The 19,119-nt window shown below is 49.1% G+C and overlaps 1 protein-coding gene across 5 annotated transcripts in view; it reads left to right on the top strand.

Moving 5' to 3' along the window:
* The window catches only part of LOC119405997 (polypyrimidine tract-binding protein 1), a 150,622-nt gene that overhangs the window by 91,990 nt on the left and 39,513 nt on the right, over nt 1-19,119 (top strand). The gene's annotated exons all lie outside the window — the stretch shown is intronic.

Genomic DNA, 19,119 nt, shown 5'->3' with positions numbered 1-19,119 from the left:
ATCGCGGCCCCGTCCCTTCTAGCGAAGGTGAAGTGAGCGGCAACCTGTGCCTGCCGCGTTTTCGTTGCGCGTGGATTTTTTATCTTCGCCCTCCCAGTCTGAGTGTTCTCACTCTCTCGTTCCTTTAATTGAGCCCCTATTCTGCCGGCTATTCTCGTCTCTCTGGTCGTCGGCTCTCTCCTTCTCATCCTCCCCTCCGTGCATCATTACGTTATTATTTTGGTTACCTGTGCCGGGTGTGTTCCATTCACGAGGCGCGGCTGTCTCGGCCCTCTATGCATGCACACTCACCGAGAAACGATGATGTTCGTTATTCTCTCTCTCTCTCTCTCTCAATATATGCACCTAGCCGGGTCCGCCGGTGCGAGGAAGCGCCTGCGGTGTCGTTCACTCGTTCGCACCTGCGCACTTGTACCGCAAGTTAGGTTGCGCTTGGAGAACTGCCAAAGTCGGAGTGAGTCAGAGTGTAGGACTTGAAGAAAAGTGTGCGTGGTACTCAGAGAGAGAGAGAGAGAGAGAGAAAAGAATATGTGTTACTCTCTTCGGTGTTTCCTGAAGTACCACGTATATGACTGTCTTTAAGGAGACGCGTTAACTGTCTTTTGGATCCCATGAATCTCGGACGAGAGTCTATTGATCACCTAAGAGAGTTCACGTGTCTCCTTAAAGAGAGTCCCCGAAAATTCCCCGACGAGCGACGGCCTCCATGTTTAACAGGTCACGAAGTGTCGCACTGACCGGGAAAATTAAAGTGCGTAGCACTTTAGGGGCCCGGGCTGTCGCATGTTGTCGTCGTTTCATGTAGCTTGACGCAACACTGGCAAAACCATGGATAGCGTAGCCATTCCACACACTAAAAACCCCCCTTTTTTTTTCCTACATTCGTTTGCATAGTTATGTCAACCCTTCATATATTGTACTGACTTTTTGTATTGCCCTCCTGCTACGCTCTCAGCTGAGAGCAGCAATATTGAAAATAAATAAATATATCTGTAGCATATTGAGCGCGCGCTCGCGCGAAGGAGAAGGCTTCTTCTTGTTGTTCGAGCGCCTTGATGATGATATCAAGTACGGAACACTTTAGGAGCCGGGCTGTCGTATGCTGTCGTCGCTCGGCGTAACGCTGGCAAAACCACGTATAAAAATAGAAAAAAGAAAGAGCATAGAGAAAACACGGAATGCGGGAAACTGGCCACCTGAGTCGGCGTCAAAAGTTTAGAGACCCCTATAGGTCCGAGGAAAATTTGAATTTCCCGGCCATTCGTAACTGTATTCGGTCGAACTGCAGATAACGTGTCGCTAGCGCGTTTCAGAACAGGCCGGAAATGTAAAGTCAAGGCTGCGTGCTGAAGCGGTGGGAATATTCAGCTTCCCCTTGTAGCTCCTGGTCTCCAAACTTTCGACGCTGGCTGTACATTTGTTATACCGTGCGGATGTACCCGGTGGACAGCACTCGCCATCAAAGTTCACCGACCATGCTCAGTTTATCCGCTGAACTCGGCGGCCACGTCCACCGCACATGATCGTTAATAATAATAATAATAATTAAACAAAAATATCTGTAGAGCGCGAGGAGTGTACAGGCAGTTACTCATTTTTCGTGCGCAGCCGCAGCGGAGTGTCGACGCAGGTGAAAAATCACACTGGTGACACAAAATGTCAGCAATTAAATCCGCGCTTGTCAACTTGATGGACTCGATGCCAGCTTCATGAAGTCGGTTGGAAGATGTTCCGGAGCGGTTGGGTTCGTGCTGAACGAAACCATGTGCGTGGGCAATGAGTGAGACGACATAATCGTGACTACACACACTAAAAACAGTCGCACCATTTGGGGCATCTTTAACGTTTCACAACAGTCGGTCTATCCCGCTTGCGCCCACCGCGGTGGTGCAGTGGTTAGGATGCTTGGCGGCTGACCCCAAAGGCTTTGGGTTCGATCCCGGCCGCGGCTGTCGCATTTAGATGGAGGCGAAATGCCTTCCACCGTACGGCTTGCCTCATAATCATGACGTGGTTTTGGCACGTAAAACCCCAGATAATATTATCATTCAATTGCAGGCGCAGATAATTTAAATACGTCGCCCTGAATTGTTGATGCTTTCATTTGGTCGTAACTAACAGCCAAACCCCTCCCCTAGAATACCTTTGTTCACCCTTTATTCTGGTCATGGAGATTGAACTTACTGAAAAAAACAACGAAAGTTTGAGCGCAAGGATAATCAGTATAGACGTGAACCAGTTAGCAACGCTTTATCTTTGGCTATAACATAATTACTATAGAAATGAATTAGTAAACCTGCGCCTTACAATGCGCGTCTCAGGTCTCTCGGCTTGGAAGTTTCGCAGGAAGTAAGCTGAACGCCACCTCAGTTACTCCAACCGACCCTTCAGGAAGAGAGAGAGAAAGAAAAAAAAAAAAAGAAAGGAAGAGAACGTGCTCGAGGAAGGCTGGCACTTGTCTGAATTAAGAAGAAATGAAAAAAAAAAAATGCGGCGCATTCCTCGAGGGGTACCACCACCACCGCGACCTCCACGTCGGGGGTTGTTCGTCTGGGTTGTGCGACCCAGATATTCAGTGGGTGTTAGCGAGGGGGTGCGGAGACCTTTCGCCTCCCCGACGTAAGGCGCCGCGGGCGGCGGGTTGGAAAACGCGGGGCCGAGGAGATGAAAGAAATCGTGTCACCGAGTCTTGTCGAGTCGGACGAAGGGACGCCGCCATTTGTGACGGCACCACGTGGTCGCCGCGATGCCGCACCGGCTGGTTGGTTCCTTGCCCCGCTGCGCTTTGATAGGCCAGCAATTCAACGTAATTCGAAGGTTGTGGGTTCGGATCCCGCCGACGGAACGGGTGTTTTTTCCGTCCACATTAATTCATTTCAACTGACATCGGAAGTACTACTATGCAGTTGAAAGACATCAATTAATGGCCCTGTGCTTTTGTGTGTTGGTTTAATTTGGTTTTTAGGTAGAAGATGATAAACCACTTGTATGACAAAGCTGGACTAACAACTGTACTCTATTGCAGCTGTGTCCGTTGTGTCGCTGGCTTTGCATCTTGAGTCATATACCAACTGGCCCAACTCTCGACGTTCATATGTAGGTGAATGAAGAAGCGTAGGCGGTAAAAATTAAGGCGAAAACCTCGGATGCCTCATCAAACACGAAAAGTGGCCGTCGGCGGCGTCGTCAGCCCGATGGGATGCAAAAAAAAAAAAAAAATCTTCATGCAATGACGTCATCAAGGCATCTCAACTTGCCAAAATTTCTGGCGTCATTCACGACTTCATCGTGACGACATCACATGGTATCGTCGTTTGGTCAACAGCTGGCCGATCCCGGAGGCATTGTAAAACGACGTTAGGGGAAGAAAGCTTTCCGGAGGTGGGGGGATTAATACATTCTACTATGGAGAAGAATGAGATGGCTTTCGCCTTTGAGCCGTCCTAGGCGAATGCATTAGGGTCCATGTGACGTTTCTGGCGTGCCTCATAATCATATCGCAATTTTGGCCTGTGAAACTCCACAAGCTATCTAGCGTTTGTTTGTTTAACATGTGGTGCATCGGGCTACATACAATGTGCACCGATTCAATAAGAGATACTATGTCCAGTGTATGAACTATTCGAAGAGACGCCTGCAGCATGCCATGGTCGGCTAAGTCCGGGATGGTTGGCCTGTGGAAAGCTTCTCTCCGACAAAAAAGAAAAAAAAAACAAACAAATCGAATCAGAAAGCGACCATCATCGGATCCATTGTTGACGGGGGCGCGGCCTTTCGATGATGTTCTCCCCGGGGTGCGGCGGCGGCGCTCGTCTTGCGCCGATATGTCCTGCCCTCCCCCCCTCCCCTTACGCCCACCCACCCGGATGTGGTGGTTCTGCCGGCGGGAGGTGGTGGTGGTGGTAGGCGTGGGATCCATACAGCGCCGGAGCTCGCGGAAGGCCACAACGGCTGCTGCCCCGAGTTCCGTGCCATATCTCCTCCTTGCGATGTGGCAGAGAGCGTGCCCAAAACGTTGACGGTATCGACAGCTATAATCGGAGGCGTGGGCCCTTTACGGATGTGTTTCCCGGCTCATTTTTGCCAAGCGTAAGAAGAATGCAAGCAAAAACAGGAGCGCAATTGAATCGGCAGCTATTACTATTCCTAACAAAGAGCGAACTCTTCTTTTCTTTCCCCGATGCTTCTGTGCGCTTGGCCGAGTTACGTCGCACCATGTGTGACTGTGTATGTATAAATGAGAAAGTTAGCGTTGTGTTTGTCCCTTCGGGTTCATAAGTATCTGCGCTAAACACTATTTCGAACGGACAGGACCGAAAGTCCACCTTTCTTCCAACGTGCCATTCGGTTTTTGGTCATCTGCCCATTTGTGCAAATTGACTTAGCTTGACTAAAAAAATAAGATAAGCTACACCTTGGCTCACGTTAGTTGGGACACCTCTTTTCGATCAGAACGCTTTTCTTTCCTGCGAAAATATCTGGCGCAGGGAAGGCTTAACAGTTTTTCGCATAGTTCCAGAGGCAGCCTCGGGCTGTTCCAATAGTGGAATCTTTTAGCAAGTTACGGAAATACGGTACGCAAATACGGTAAGGCAGTACGATAGCGCTCCTTCTTTCCCGCTGGTTGTGCTTTGGCTGCTCAACGACCGGGAAAGGAGAAGCGGTACCGTACTGCCTTACCGTATTTGCGTACCGTATTTCCGTAACTTGCTAAAAGTCTCTAGTATTTCACAGCAGCCAGGAAGTGTATCCACCATAAGGAAAGAGAGAGAAGCGAAGCAGTTCAAGTATTGGCTAAACAGTTTGGGTACGGGGTGTGTGTGTGTGTGTGTGTGTGTGTGTGTGTGTGTGTGTGTGTGTGTGTGTGTGTGTGTGTGTGTGTGTGTGTGTGTGTGTGTGTGTGTGTGTGTGTGTGTGTGTGTGTGTAGTATATATATAGTTAGTAGGGACTGCAGAGTGAGAGTCGTCTCTCAGGAGGACCAATGGGACGGCGCCCGACGTCCAAATCTTCAGGCCTGAAATTAGAGGCGGAGGGCGACTGTGGCCCTTCTCCGTTGGCCGGTTACCAGGACAGGAGTTTCACGCAATTACTGCCCTAGGAGCTGGGCAATAGATTCTGCAACAAATTCTCTGATGCTGCTCGGTGGTCGCTTGATCACCGACGCCTCGTGTTAGTGTTACGGGGGACGAAGCGGGTGACGGTGAAAGGGTCAGTGGTCATTGGCAGATTAAGAGCGCGAGTACAAAAATGCAATCTTTCCGGTTTTTTTTTTCTTTTTTGCGAAACTGCGCATCGTGCTCGCGCGAAAGTCACGACGACGTTCGAGCGTTTGGATTTCCTTTTTGCCTGGACGTTTCTTTCCCGCTCCTGCGTCCCGCATCGGTTGCAAAAAAGAGCGGCTCTTCTCTGTCGACGGTTGAACCCTGACCTGGCCCCAATCCGACGAGCTTTCGGTCCGGTGTAACGGCCTCCTTTTTGTTCTTCTCCTATTTTTTTCTCGGTCCATTTTTGTTTTCTTTCTTACCTCATCTCGCGGCGCGAGGCGCATTCCACCGCCGATTCTCGCGTGTTTCATTTCTTTCTTAATTTTTGCGGTGCAGAGATGAACGGTTAGGCCTTCTTGGTTCTTCTCGACCTCGCACACGCTGATTGCGAAGCCGTGACGATGAAACGCGTTCATCTGTGCGGAGGAAGAAGACTCGCTCCAGACTGCTAAGAGAGAACCAGTTGCCTGGTCATCCGGCAGTGGGATGGATGAATGATGGGGGCCTGCGTGCGCGTACCGCGGGGCTTTCGCTTCCGCGTGGCTTATCCCGGTAAATTTTCTTTCGCGGGTTCACCTTGCATGCGCAGTACTGCTTCTTGCTTCCGCATGTATTTGGGCCCGCGAAACTCGCTGACTCGTGGTGTAGTATGTACCGTATCCGAATACCGCAGTGCCGCCGAGACTTAACTGTAAACTTTGATAGTTTGCTTGGTGCTCCGGATATACAGGGTCGACAACATCGAAGGTGAACACCTCATTAGTATTAAAGCCGGTGAAACTGGAACACTCGTTCTACTTCACGGGCGAATTGTCCGTTAAATGACGAGTAACCGTGTTATCTATAAGCAGTGATAATTTTACGAGTTATGTATTGAACATAAGCTTCTGAGTTCATGGATAATATTGGGGTGTTCAGCTTGGGTTTGGGCGACCCTGTACCTTGATAACGATAGCTAATACATGATATGGATTACCTATAGTTAAACTAGGGTCTCGTTTCCAAGACTCGTGACTTCACTCCGTTATACTCGTAACGTCGCTGTGAACGTGACCCGCAGTGGCGACAAAAGGAATCCTTCGCTATACACGTCATTTCGTTGTATAGAGGCGTTCGATTGTGTTTACCCGAGTATGCAGCGGACCTGTAGAGAGGAGAGAGAGCACTGTCGTTCGTGACAGCACGTGTTGCGCCTGCTGCCTTCCGGTGGCGGGTGTTCTAACGGCCAAGGCTTTTGTTCGCAGAGCGGCTTTCAATCAACACGCTATCTCCACCTGCCTGGTCGTCCTCGGTGCTTGTTCTGTTCACCTTCCTTTCATCTACTTCGCGATGACCGACCACGCATGCATTCATAATGAAGAGCTCGGCCGAGGCTGTTGTGTGTTTGCGCGCCGTGTGAATGAAGGCGGGGACGCGTTTGTTGTTTTTCTTTCCGGCTGTCCGCGGCTGGAATTGCGGCACGTGGCTGTGCGCGCGCGGAGGGGCCGTTTTCTTGTCGTCCAGTTACCATGGCGACGCAGTGGTGTTACCCTGGTACGTGTGTGTGTGTGTGGTGCCTCCTTTTATTCGTGCTCCATCGATTTTTCTTCCCGCCAGGAGCCGCCGGCGTCTCTCCGTGCCCACAGCTTTCTCTTCGCGCATGGATGTTTACCGCCGTATTGCAGGCATGATACCACGCAGTCTCTTTTTCTGTATTAATACCCGAGATATTAGTATCCCAGGACTCTGGGTCGAATTGTAACGACCTGGGTGTTCTTCAAGTTGCACTGGATAATTCTTGGTTAGGATTCCCCAAAGCTTTCATACTTAATAATAATAATAATAATAATAATAATAATAATAATAATAATAATAATAATAATAATAATAAATAAAAACACACTGTCTCTTGTGAATCCACCTAAGACGACTCGAAAGCGAATGCCATGTTCATCCTCCTCTTCTCAGTCGAAAAATAGAACATCCAAATTCGTAGCTTAACTTTCTGCACTTTACGGTAGACCTAATTTTTACTCTACATAAAGTTAACTATCTATCTATCTATTTGTCTTTTGTCGCTACTTTTCCGCAGCCATTCCTCCAGTCGTCTTTTACTCTTCGCGGTCGTGGACTTGTTTACTTTTTCAGTGTTGTCCCTAAAACCATAGAGTTTCCTACAATACTTACTAGAGGGAACTCTGGCGCTAGTGTCTATGGGAGCTGCAATGCATCGCGCTTCAGCCAGCATGGGAATCATGGGTAGTACACGGATTTGTGTAAACTTCGTTCTTTCGGCTCCGTTTGGCTCCGCGTCGCCTGCATCCGCTTTGTCGCAAAACGAAGTTCAGCAAAAATCAGCAGTTTCACTTTACCACTTTAACTTCTTTAGGTTCACCGATTCAAATCTGGTCACGAAGTTCACAACGATCCATTCTTTTATCCGAAAGAAAACCAAAACATAGCAATAAACAAAGCCACAAGTGCGTTCGAAGCCCACAAGCACGAAGACTAGGCAAATCCGTGTACTACCCATCATTCCCATGGTGGCTGAACGATCGCAGCGCCAGAGTTCCCTCTAGGTCGTTTTAGGAAACTCTATGCCTAAAACCACGCCTTCGAGAGACTGCCCTCTGGGTAATAAAACTAAAGATCTTAGAGGCCAGGGTGTCTACCGACCGGGAAAACCGGGAAAACCGGGAATTCTCAGGGATTTTGGGTAGTCTGGAAATTCTCAGGGAAAACTCAGGGAAATTGTGCTCCCATCAGGGAAAATCCACAGTAACTTTATTGAAAGGCAACGAAAGTCGCGGTAGCGCTGGCTCGATATTTTGTGACCGCATTTTTCAAATCGAACGGCCGCTGCGGCTGCGGGGAAGTGGCGCACCTCGATGCTGTCATCGCCTTCGGAGCGGTGGAGTGGGAGAGAATCAGGCTAATGCGCGGCATGCGGGAACCATGAACCACGACACATCGTATCGCGCAATGTTGTCAGGGTGTTCTGTGACTACGCGGCGTAGTTCTGTATTCTTTCTCGCGCTTGCTGTGCGTTAGCGCCCGATATGGTGTTTTTGTTATCGCCGCGTGTCAAGTCACAAGCATGATTAGTTGTAGAAGCGGTAGCAGTAGATGTAACGAGCTTGAGTTATCTTGCAAGCGATCGCGATCGTTCAGAAAACGGATGTCTTCGACAAGGCTGGTATCTGGCAAGCCATCCCGATCGGCGAGAAAAAAGACGACGCTTGTTGGCTGTTATCGGAGAGCTCACTCGCTCGGATCCCGAGCTTCAAAGGTGCTATTTAGGACTCCGTGAAGAATAGAATAAATTTTCAGGCAAGAGCTAGCGTAACTCACAGCAAGTGAAAACTTTTTTTTTTTCTTTTTTCCCGATGAGGGCACGTGCTGAAACAAGTTTTAGGCAGTCGACCGATATTTTGGGGGGGGGGGCTGCAGCTCGCAATTACCAGCCACACCACGTGGATGTCTGCTACAAAGCCGAATTACAAAACTTTTCAGAGCCAAGGCATAGCGGCGACCGAAATTCGCGACCCCAGCACGGGTCCCATTGGCTCGATTCGGCGCGCTATGTCGGAAAACAGTAACGTTTCCACCATAATCGGATGTGCCGTAATTCAGGCTGTTGCCATGCTTTCATGAGATCCTAGCCCGCAGCTATATTGCTCTTTTTTTTGCGATAGCAATTGTATAGACACTCCGACGCGAATTTTATGCCTTCGTGATGATCTTCCTTATCAAGTCCAAATCGCGATTACATCACCCCGCGCGTAGTATGCTCCATGCGCGAGTGAAAGCGCGCGAGCGCTGCCGACGAACGGGGCTTAAGCGAGATGAAACGAGCCGACCGTCTCGTCCGCGCGATGGGCACATGGAGATAGGAGCCGGCGGATTGGGGGGGGGGGGGGGGGGGGGGGCTGCGTGAGTCCGACAGGAAGTGTGTACTTTGTACCAGCGGGCGTGGTCGCGTGTGCCGCGGTATCTTTAGTGGGGATCAGCAGACGGCTCATACCTTTGCAGGTGTTGTGCTCTAATTGCAAAACTTCCGTTGAAGCCATAGCAATGGCGGATCCAAGGGGGGGGGGGGGCGTAGCGGCGATCCCCCCCCCCCCCTAAGCCAGCCCCGCCCCCTCCCTTCAGTGCCTGTCATCCACCTCCTTTGTCAGGCTGCCTGTTGAGTGTGCCCCCTTTCTCAGGTTGCTTTGCCTGCCACTGCCCAAAAGGGGTCTTGTCCCTGCTCTCTACCTCTCTCATCGCTCTACTTTTTCCTGCTTCCCTATGCACATTTACAACGAAGGCTTCTTACGCACCGCCATAATCCCGTCTGGGCTGTTGTAAATATGCGTGACCCACCAAAATGCACTGCTGAGCGGGGGCTTGAGCCTTTGGACCCCCCCCCCCCCCCATTAGGTACCTGAATCCGCCCCTGAGCCATAGATAGGGCACTTCTCTCAGTGCAGCGGCTGCGTTTTCTGAAGGAGCGAGCTGGCAGCCTATATTCATATAAAATTCCTATTTGTTGCTATCGGATTTACTGTTTTGCTCTCACGGTGAAACTATGACTCTTTTTTTCTAACGTGGGATGGTTTTCGATGTTTTGCGTTCGTGGAGAGCAAATGGTTCGGCTGGGCAACATCGTAGCAAAGGCGTTGCATTGCTCTGGGCAACGCGCGAGGATTTGACAACCCGCAGCAGCAGAACAAGCGCAATTCCACAATGCATTAAACCGGCATTTGTTTCGTATATACATGTGACACTCGGCAAGGCATTTAACTGTGATTGCTGCACTTCAGGCTCAACAAAATTGATCTTTTTTTCACGCAAAAAAATAAAAAAAGTTTTTTCATGTTGCCATATTAGTTGAGCATTTTTGTGGCATTTTCAGTTTAAGATTAATCCTTCAGTAACTATGCCTTGCATGAAAGGTCGAAGTTCAGTTTAACGAAGTTTCGATATAACGAAGTGAGTTGCCGCCTTTACCAACTTCGATATATTGATGTTCAACTGTTCTATGTAATATTTAAATGGGATTAAGTCGTTTTTATTTTCTAACGTGCGTATTAGAGAGTGACATCACCGAGCGATATGGTCTCTACCCATCTTGACATAAAACAAGTTCTGCTTCACTCAGGGAATTTTAGCAAAAGCACTCAGGGAAAACCTGGAAAACTCAGGGAATTTAGAAAAGTCAACTCGGTAGACACCCTGGAGGCTCTTGTTTTTTCTTTTTGTCGGCTGTGTGTAGCGGGAATCGCGAAACTCGTCATTGACGTTGAGTTTTTGGGCAGCACTTAATCACATTCGCCTGGTTCTCACCTCCGTATTCACAAACGCTCCTCGACTCGAATTTCGTCCTTCACTTGAACAAGTCGAGCACAGCGCCGCTGTTCGACCGAAAATGACGCCGCGCTTCTCAAGAATCGCTGCAGATAATCGCTGATATGCAGTGATTTGTTCCGCCTAGAAACGGCGCTCCCATCGACTTTCTCAAGTCTAGGTGGAGCGTTGAGTGAAGGGACGTTCTAGAATACGGGGGTCAATTTCCTATCCTTTCTTTTGTTCAGAAGCATTACGTCGTCTTGCGGCGAAACCGGGCCAAGCGGCGGGGTTCCCGTCGCTTGGCCCGTTTGTCTGCGTGCGCCGGCTGTTCGTTCGCCGCGTCACTTTTTATTTCCGCCCCGTCAGCGCGACTAATTGAATCGACGCCTCTTAGGCTCCGTATCCTCGCCTTCATTGCGCGTCGCCGTGGGTTGGTCTCGGACAGCTTCACAGAGGACTCTGCTTCCTTCGTGTCTTTATTTACCCCCCTAGTTCCTCGAGGTCGGCTTCAAACGAGCTTAAACAGGATGCCGGCAGTTTTCGCCCCCAAAAGCTCTTATATGCCAACGGCTCGTGAGTGGGTCAGAAGGGTCTCGCAGCAGGCTGCAGAAACCACTCGACTCTCTTAGAAGCTGGTTCTTTTTTTTTTTCCTCCATGAGGAAGTATAAGTTCTCGCTGGTTGTCGAGAGCGCACTAGAGGTCTCGCCGCCGCGAATTCAATTCCCAACCCCGGCCAACTTCTCTTCGTCACGTCTCCGAATGACTCGAGTAGGTTCTTTCGGAATTGACCACGGGTGTGCCAGTAGACACACTACTTGTGAAAGAACACGGAAGTCGGTTTGACAAGTTAAAATGAGTAGACCTGATGTCCTGGTTCCTGGAAAAAAAAAATTCTCGGCGAAAGGACGCACGTCCGCTCTTTCCGGTCTCTCTGCCCACCCATAGGGTTTCCTAAAATTGACTAGAGGGGACTCTGGCGCTGCGATCGTTCAGTCACCATGGGAATGATGGGTAGTACACGGATTTGCCTAATCTTCGTGCTTGCGGCTTCGTGCTTGCGGCTTCGAGCGCACTTGTGGCTTTGTTTATTGCTGGGTATTGGCGTTCGTTTCGGATGAAAGAATAGACCGTTGTGAACTTCGTGACCAGATTTGAATTGGTGAGCCTAAAAAAGTTACAGTGGTGAAGTGGAACGGCTGACTTTTGCTGAACTTCGTTTTGCGACAAAGCGGATGCAGGCGGCGCGTAGCCAAACAGAGCCGAAAGAACGAAGTTTAGACAAATCCGTGTACTACCCATCATTCCCATGCTGGCTGCAGCGCCATGCTTTGCAGCTCCCATAGACACTAGCGCCAGAATTCCCTCTAGTAACTATTGTAGGAAACTCTATGTGCCCATCTACGTAGCCACAAATCAGTCTTCTCCTGCCGGACGAAACTTCACACCGACTCCGCAATGCTAGGACATCGGGAACGACGCTCTCGTTAGCTCCGTTCTTTGTCATTCTGAGATTCTGCAGTTCTGTAGCCCTTGAATTTTGATGTACATAGTGCTGTGCGTTCTCGTGACGCTTCTGGAAGCGTCCCGGGACAGCGTTCGCTCGTGCCCGTCTCGTAAGCGATCCGTCAGTATCGTGTTTTCCGACGGAGAACGCGTCGATTCTGGTGTGTCATGCGACGGCAGGGTTTTGATTTCCGAACCGTTGCAAGATCACGCGATGTAGTTGGGGCGTTTTAAAGACGAAAGTCTTTCTTGGGATACTTAAACGCAGAAATTTTGGCCTTTATGTCTGTCACACGATTCCTCCACCCGGCCAAAGTTTAAGCACTTTCTGAACGCCCAGCCATCTTGAACTGATAGCTGCGTTCATACTTGTGAACATTGTCGATCAAAAAGCAAATATTACGCATATCTGGGGCGCAACATAAATACGTAAGTATTAAGTGGTGTGTTCATTTACTAGAAAATACATAGATACGTAATTCTAAAGACCCTAGTGTTTCTTAGGCTGCGCTGAAACGGCGCAGAAACGGCCGGCAGAAAAAAAAGAGACAAAAATTTCTGCGTTCAAGTATCACAAGAAAGACCATCGTCTTTCGACGACATTTGCAGCGAAGCACGCAGATACGTGGCCATTTTTTATTTCTTCGTATTTACGCGCAAGTTTTGTTTCCGTCTCTTCGATGTCTCGTCTGAGGAGGCACCTCTTTGTGATCCTACTGCACCTTCGCAGTTAACGAAGGAAAGGAGGAGTCAGGATAACGAGCACGCAGCATCGGAAGTTCTGTGCAACGGCCGAGTGGCAGAACGCGTAAAAAATATTATACTAAAATAAAGGAAATGGCAAAACAGTCCAGGTGTTCGCGGCACGCGCTGTCGATGTCTCTATAGATCGTGGAGGCTTCGACACGAGTCTTGCGTAGGGACGACGCCTGTGGCCACTTTTGTGCGCTTTTTTTTTTTTTTTTGCGCCCCGCAGCGCCGTCGTTGGGTAACGGGACGGAGGTTGTTTGGTTTTTCGTCAGTGTGAAGCGCCTGGTCGTGACACGCGATACAAAGCAGAGGAAGAATCAAATAAACGAAAGGCAGTAAAGTCCGTGTCCTGCTGGTGCCACGGTTATCTCCCGAGGCTTGAAAGAAACTAGAAAACACCCCCGCGCAGGAGCGATATCCTGTGGCTGTCTCGTCAGACGACGACGAGTCGTGGCTCCAGCTGCCATTTCACTTCCTCCCTCCTCGTTCAGTCACTCGTAAACTACGTTGCGCCTGTTAAGTGTAACCTCAGCAGCACCATCTGCACGTTTTTTGAGTTTTTTGACACGTTGTGCCGACCGGCCCCTGTACGTTTGTTGGTTCTCCAGTTGCACGGTTGAGACGCAGCGTGATAGTTGTGCGCAAGCGCTCCGTCACGTGTTTTTTGTTTGTTTGTTTTTTTTTTTCCTTCATATTTTGCGGGCTTTATTCGCAACGCCGCCATAAGGACTGCGTGAGACGTATTGTGCAGGAAACGGTTCAAACGGTGCTTTCTTAAGGTGCTCTGCAACTCTGCGTGTCATACTGTGGGTCTACAGCCAATGATTAAAGAGTTGGGTAATTAAACATGGTTCAGGGGGAGAAGGGCCATAGTAACTATATAGGCTAGTACGAATATTATGCTTTCGGTTCGATTCGCTTCCGACACACCTTTCATTTTTGTAGTAGTGGTTCAAGTAACCTGGGACGGCCTCTATACACACTTCTGTAAAGTATGGTTAGATGCACTAAAACGGATCTTATTAATATTACTACTGTTCTTCACATAAAGCATCTCACCTAGCTCCGTGCCAATTGATGTCACGTGACATGATCACGTCATTACGACATTTTAACGACCTTGACGTCATCGCTTGCTCAAATGAGGTCACGTGTGGTTTTTTTTTTTTTTCTGTTCACGGACGGACGCCGCAAATCAAGCAGGTGTTCCATTTAACAGCTCGGCTGTAAAAAAAAGAAAAGAAATCTTTTGGTGATGCTATGCCAACATTCATCGTGGCCTTGTTCCTACGTATACCGGTGTCGCCGGTTGTTGGTTTGCCGGCGTTGCAGTCGGCAGTTTTCCGCGTTACGTGACACGAACGTCGTCCAGGCCACGCTCCGATTGCTAGCGGTTCTCTGCGAAAAGTGATCGCGGCGCGCTGCGTGCGTCGACCATCCTCGCAGTGACGTCACCGTAACGCGACGCGCATTCCGGTGGTCATCTATATACATTGTCTCAGTAATTTCGCGCAGCAGGGCTGCGAAGAGGTCTGCAGTCACAGATTCGTGTTACTCGGTCCAAAGCAACAAAAGTGCAGACACTTCGGATGAGCCTGACAGCAATCGAAGCGCGTGAGTAGCTTCCACGGTGCTGCACGGAACTGCCGAGACGGGGACTACGTAGGGATCGTTTGCCGCACATTGAGAAACCGTCGCGTCCTGCGAAGCGCCTGCCTGTGCGCGCGGATGCGAGCCGAGCTGCTGGGAGTTGCGTGTGTCGTATGCCGTTGCCGCCCGTCCTTGGGCTGGGCGGGAGGGTGCCCGCTTCTGCTTCCGGAAGCACGCTGCGACGCACGAACATAAAAAATGCGCGCGAGATCTGCGTGCGCGGATGCACGTGCTTGCTGGCCACACGAGCACGAATTCCTAGTCGGGACTACCTCGCGCGCGCTAGCGCCCGATATATCTTTTGGGAACAATAAAGCGCAAGAATATAGACCATTTTACGGACGGGTTTCGCTGCTGGGCCCTGTTTTATCTTGAACAACTAAGCGAACAGTGTTACGGTGGGCGTATACACATGAAAACTTTTGGTTTGGTGCATTCCTGACTCTATCAGTTCACGTATACGAAAATATACGAAATAAGAAAACATTCGTTTAAGCGCGCATGATGGCGGCGGCGCCCATATGCCTTACGTAACATAGTCTATACATCACGTTGGTCGAGAGACGCAGGACAGTAGGCAGTTTCAGAATAGGGTACGCGATGCATTGCGTTACAGTTTGTAGCCACTGCGCATGCGTCATAAGCTGTCCTTTGGGTACCCACGTTGAGTGACGGAAATAGCGTATCAAACCCAACGAACGCTATCTCTGCGGACCCTATTCCAAAACTGCCAAGCGTCTTGACCTACGTGAATGTATATGTTAGCGCTTTAATGTTCCCAAATGCTATGCCCCGTCTCGCCGAATATCAAGTTTTTGTTGGCCCAATATGTCTTTGCGTCGCACCTACCAAGCGTGAAGATAGCTGTAGGTTTTGCTCACGCGTACTTGGGCTACGCGAACCGCTAGGCTTTGTGATGTAGTGCAAACATGACGTGGCAAAATTTAAAGCTCCCTACAGTGATAGGGAAGGTCAGCGACATTCCGTTGAGGTGAGGGCGATCGTAGAAAGTAGCATCTGTGACACCGGGTACAAGAGGAAGGAAGGGCCGCAGCGGATGATCAGCTAGCTACATTGTCGGACGCCTCTATGCAACCAAGTGACTTGTACGACGAAGTATTCCTCGCGTCCTGGCCACGTTGCGAGCGTTACGGTGCGCGCCAGTTTACAACGAAGAGCATCGAAACTTCCAGACAAGCCGCCACGGTGGTCAGGTGGTTATGGTACTCGACTGCTGACCCGAAGGTCGCGGCATCGAATCCCGACCGCGGCGGCCGCATCTTCGGTGGAGGCGAAATATTTGAGGTCTGTGTACTTAGATTTAGGTGCACGTTAAAGAACCCCAGGTGGTCGAAATTTCCGGAGCGCTCCACTACGGCGTCCCTCATGATCATATCGTGGTTTTGGGACGTTACACCCCAACAATTATTATTATTGTTATTATTATTATTATTAATATTTTATTATTATGAAACTTCCAGACACTCCGTTATTAAAGACGTTCGTTTCAATTCTATTCCAAAACATCCTTCCGTTTCTAAGATGGGTTTCTTTCGAAGTCGCCGAACGAGTGCCATATCCCCTATCGCCTTCACTGACGTAGCGCGGCGGAGCTTATGTTCGGACCGTTACGACGTGGCGTTCGGCCGATCAAGGCCCTTGCCGACGCGTGGAAACGGCGCCTATTTTTGTTGACACCTGTCAACAGCTTCCAGAGTGACAGCCTTGATTACCCACGGGCGGCGAGCCGCTGCGCGACCACGGATTAATCATTAATCGTGGCAGGCCGCGCTTTTGATCCCCACTAACCCGCGTGTGCCTTGCGACCGGCCGCCTTCCACCAACTCCTCCTTTTCCTTTTCTTCTTAAATTTTTTTTCTTCTCGTTAATCACGCGACGCTGGCCGATGCCACATAGTACGTGCGAGTCGTTACATTTCGAGGCCATTTTTTACTTTCCTTTTTTTTTCCCCGTCCTGGCCGCGCCTCTGTCGCCGCTGCTATTTTTGACGCTGCGGTCTCCTCGGCAGCAGCTGTGCGGCGGAGCGCGGCGCGATTAACTCTTGCGCAAGCGACACAGTCCTTCCCTTCCCCACCCCCTTATCTCTCTCTCTCAACACCTCGGCCTGTCCGCGGAAAGAGGCAAGGTCACCATTGGCGGGCCCTGTCTTCTGATGCGTCTCGCTACGTCCTGCCATTTTCTTGCCACACTTATCTTTTGCCTCTCCAAATTTTGTTGCTCGGTGCCTTTCTTTCTTTGGTTTATTTTTTTTTCCCACTTCGGGGTGTGTGTGTGTGTGTGTGTGATTGGCGGCCTGAAAGGGCATGCAGGCTTGACAACCGTCATCGTCGCCGTGTGAGTGTGTGTGCGTGCGTGCGTGCATGTATGTGTGTATGCGCTTATGTATGTATGTACGTATGTTTGTATGCTTGTAAGTTGTAACTAAGGCTTAGGAGAGCGAACAGTGTTTGTGCCAGGACACTGTACATGTTTGTTGAAGTGTGTAGAGAAAGTACTTAGTGAAAGAGTGTGATGAGTGAATGTGTCTGCAAGGAGAGTGCGTGGAAACAACTTATTGGATAGGCTATAGCATTTGCACCCCCCCCCCCCCCCGCACCTTCCTTTTTTTTTTTTTTTCGTGTGCCTGCTCTTTTCTCAGCACTTCTTTTCATCTTTCGTTCCCCCTTCTGGTGTAGGGTGGTAGCAAACTGGATGTTATAGTTCTGGTTGACCTCCCTTTCTTCCCCTTGTTCATTTGTTTTTTGTATGGCTCTCTCTATACATATGTGTTACGAAATATGGAGAAAAAGGAGAGGGAGTGTTCATGTGACAGCAGAGCGCCATTGCAACACATCACCAAGGATTGCCGTCACGGGTGACCTGTTGTTGGCATGGGTAAACATTTTATGGGCTCCCAGAGCTGTCCTCTATAGAATATGGTGCCAGTGTTTTTGCATTATTACCTGCGCCAATGTCACGGTTCTTGCTGTACTCGAGTGAAGAAACAAATACGATTGTGTTCTTGGCTCGGTGGTCGGCTTCCATACATGCTGTACATGCGCACAAAGTGTTTTTAACTAAATCACCCCCCCCCCCCCTTGTGCTGCTGCCTTTAATAATGTAGTGTGGGTAAATAAATAATGGACGGCTTTTTGTTGCAACACCGGGCCATCAGTATATTATCATCTTCCAAGCTGCAATTTCTTTTGTGCATATTGTTTGCTGGCAGGGGCCTCATTCATTTGTAGTTACGTGTTCGTGCTCTTCTATGCGTGCACTCTTTCAACACTCACACCCAGTTGCAACACCAAGGGCACAATTTCACGGCGTCAATTTTTTTTTTTCATTTGTATGAGTTTCTCTTCAAATTGTTAAATCATTCACTCTCCCTACCATTCATTATGCAAAATAGCAATTTCTGGAGATAATGACTCTGTAGAAGTGTGGCAGGGAAGGATGTAACTGAAAAGTAATTCTTTCTCGAGTCCACGCCATTATTGTTGCAACCTCTGAACTTATTGTGGCTCTTGACGAACACCAGAGCCTGAAGTTCGTTCCGGTGTAGCTCTCGTTGACGCCGTTGTAGCTTACTATTAGCGTTTGTAAAACTTTGTTAATCTACCCCCAACTGGCGATAATGGTACGAATAAGAATGAGCACTAGTATGCCCATTCTTTTTTTTTGTTGTTTTTGTGTGCTCGTGCCTCGATAGATTCTCGCTTTGCTGACTTTGTGTTCGGGAGTTGCTGCATAGTGGGTGGTTAAGGTGCTCTCACTGTCCCAATTCAGTGTGAAGGATCCCTTCCTCCTTTCATTTCCATGTAGTGTCACTCTGAAGTTTGCACTCAGTTTGAGGAGCGGCGCTCGTCTTCACTGATACTTTCTTATCGCTGAGGTTTTGACCTCTTCACTGGATAGAGCACTAGAGTGATAAGCGGTGTGGTGTGCCTTGCTACTTCAGTGACGGTGACGGTGGGAGTGGGATAGGGACACTCAAGGAGATATGCAACCTTTGCGATAGCGCGTGGGTTCTTGGAAGGATTGTTCATTCGAGAATTGAATGTCATTTTGTTCCTGTCTTTGTGCAAACTAAGATTTAGGGGTTGTTGCACTAAGATTTAGGGGTTGTTGCACTCAGTTTCAATTGCAGTTTTCATGCAATGGTTTTAGTTTGTGGTTGTGGTTGTCTTTCTGTGGCCTGTGGTTGGCACGAGCCCAATATGTCTTTGGTTCCCAAGCGTTCTGCCTTACTGCAAGCTTGCAGAGTATTGTATGGTATCCTGAATTTCCTGTTGCCTAATAAATTGATATGGTAGTCCAGGTATTCTGTATAAGCACTTTAATTTGATATGCTTCATGCATTTTTAGGGGATGGTTTTGTGGGATGACATATGATAACACTGACGAGTTTAGAGAAATGAATTATGCATACACTTGTTTTCTTGGGTCTTATCAACATGGCAGAAAAGGCACCGGGCTGGGCTTAAATGTGCAACATTTTCCCTTTTCGTGAACTTGAAAGGAGGATCGAAATCTTTGTGGCCATTGTTTCATGTACTACTGTGTGGGCAACTCTGAATGGCCACAACACTGAGGCACTTGATGTAGATTCTTCTGTGTTTCAAAAGAATTTGCGTTTT

This window comes from Rhipicephalus sanguineus, chromosome 9 (genome assembly GCF_013339695.2).
Source record: "Rhipicephalus sanguineus isolate Rsan-2018 chromosome 9, BIME_Rsan_1.4, whole genome shotgun sequence".
Lineage (NCBI taxonomy): Eukaryota > Metazoa > Arthropoda > Arachnida > Ixodida > Ixodidae > Rhipicephalus > Rhipicephalus sanguineus.
The sequence above is the reverse complement of the archived record's forward strand: the minus strand, read 5'-3'. Positions and strand labels throughout refer to the sequence as shown.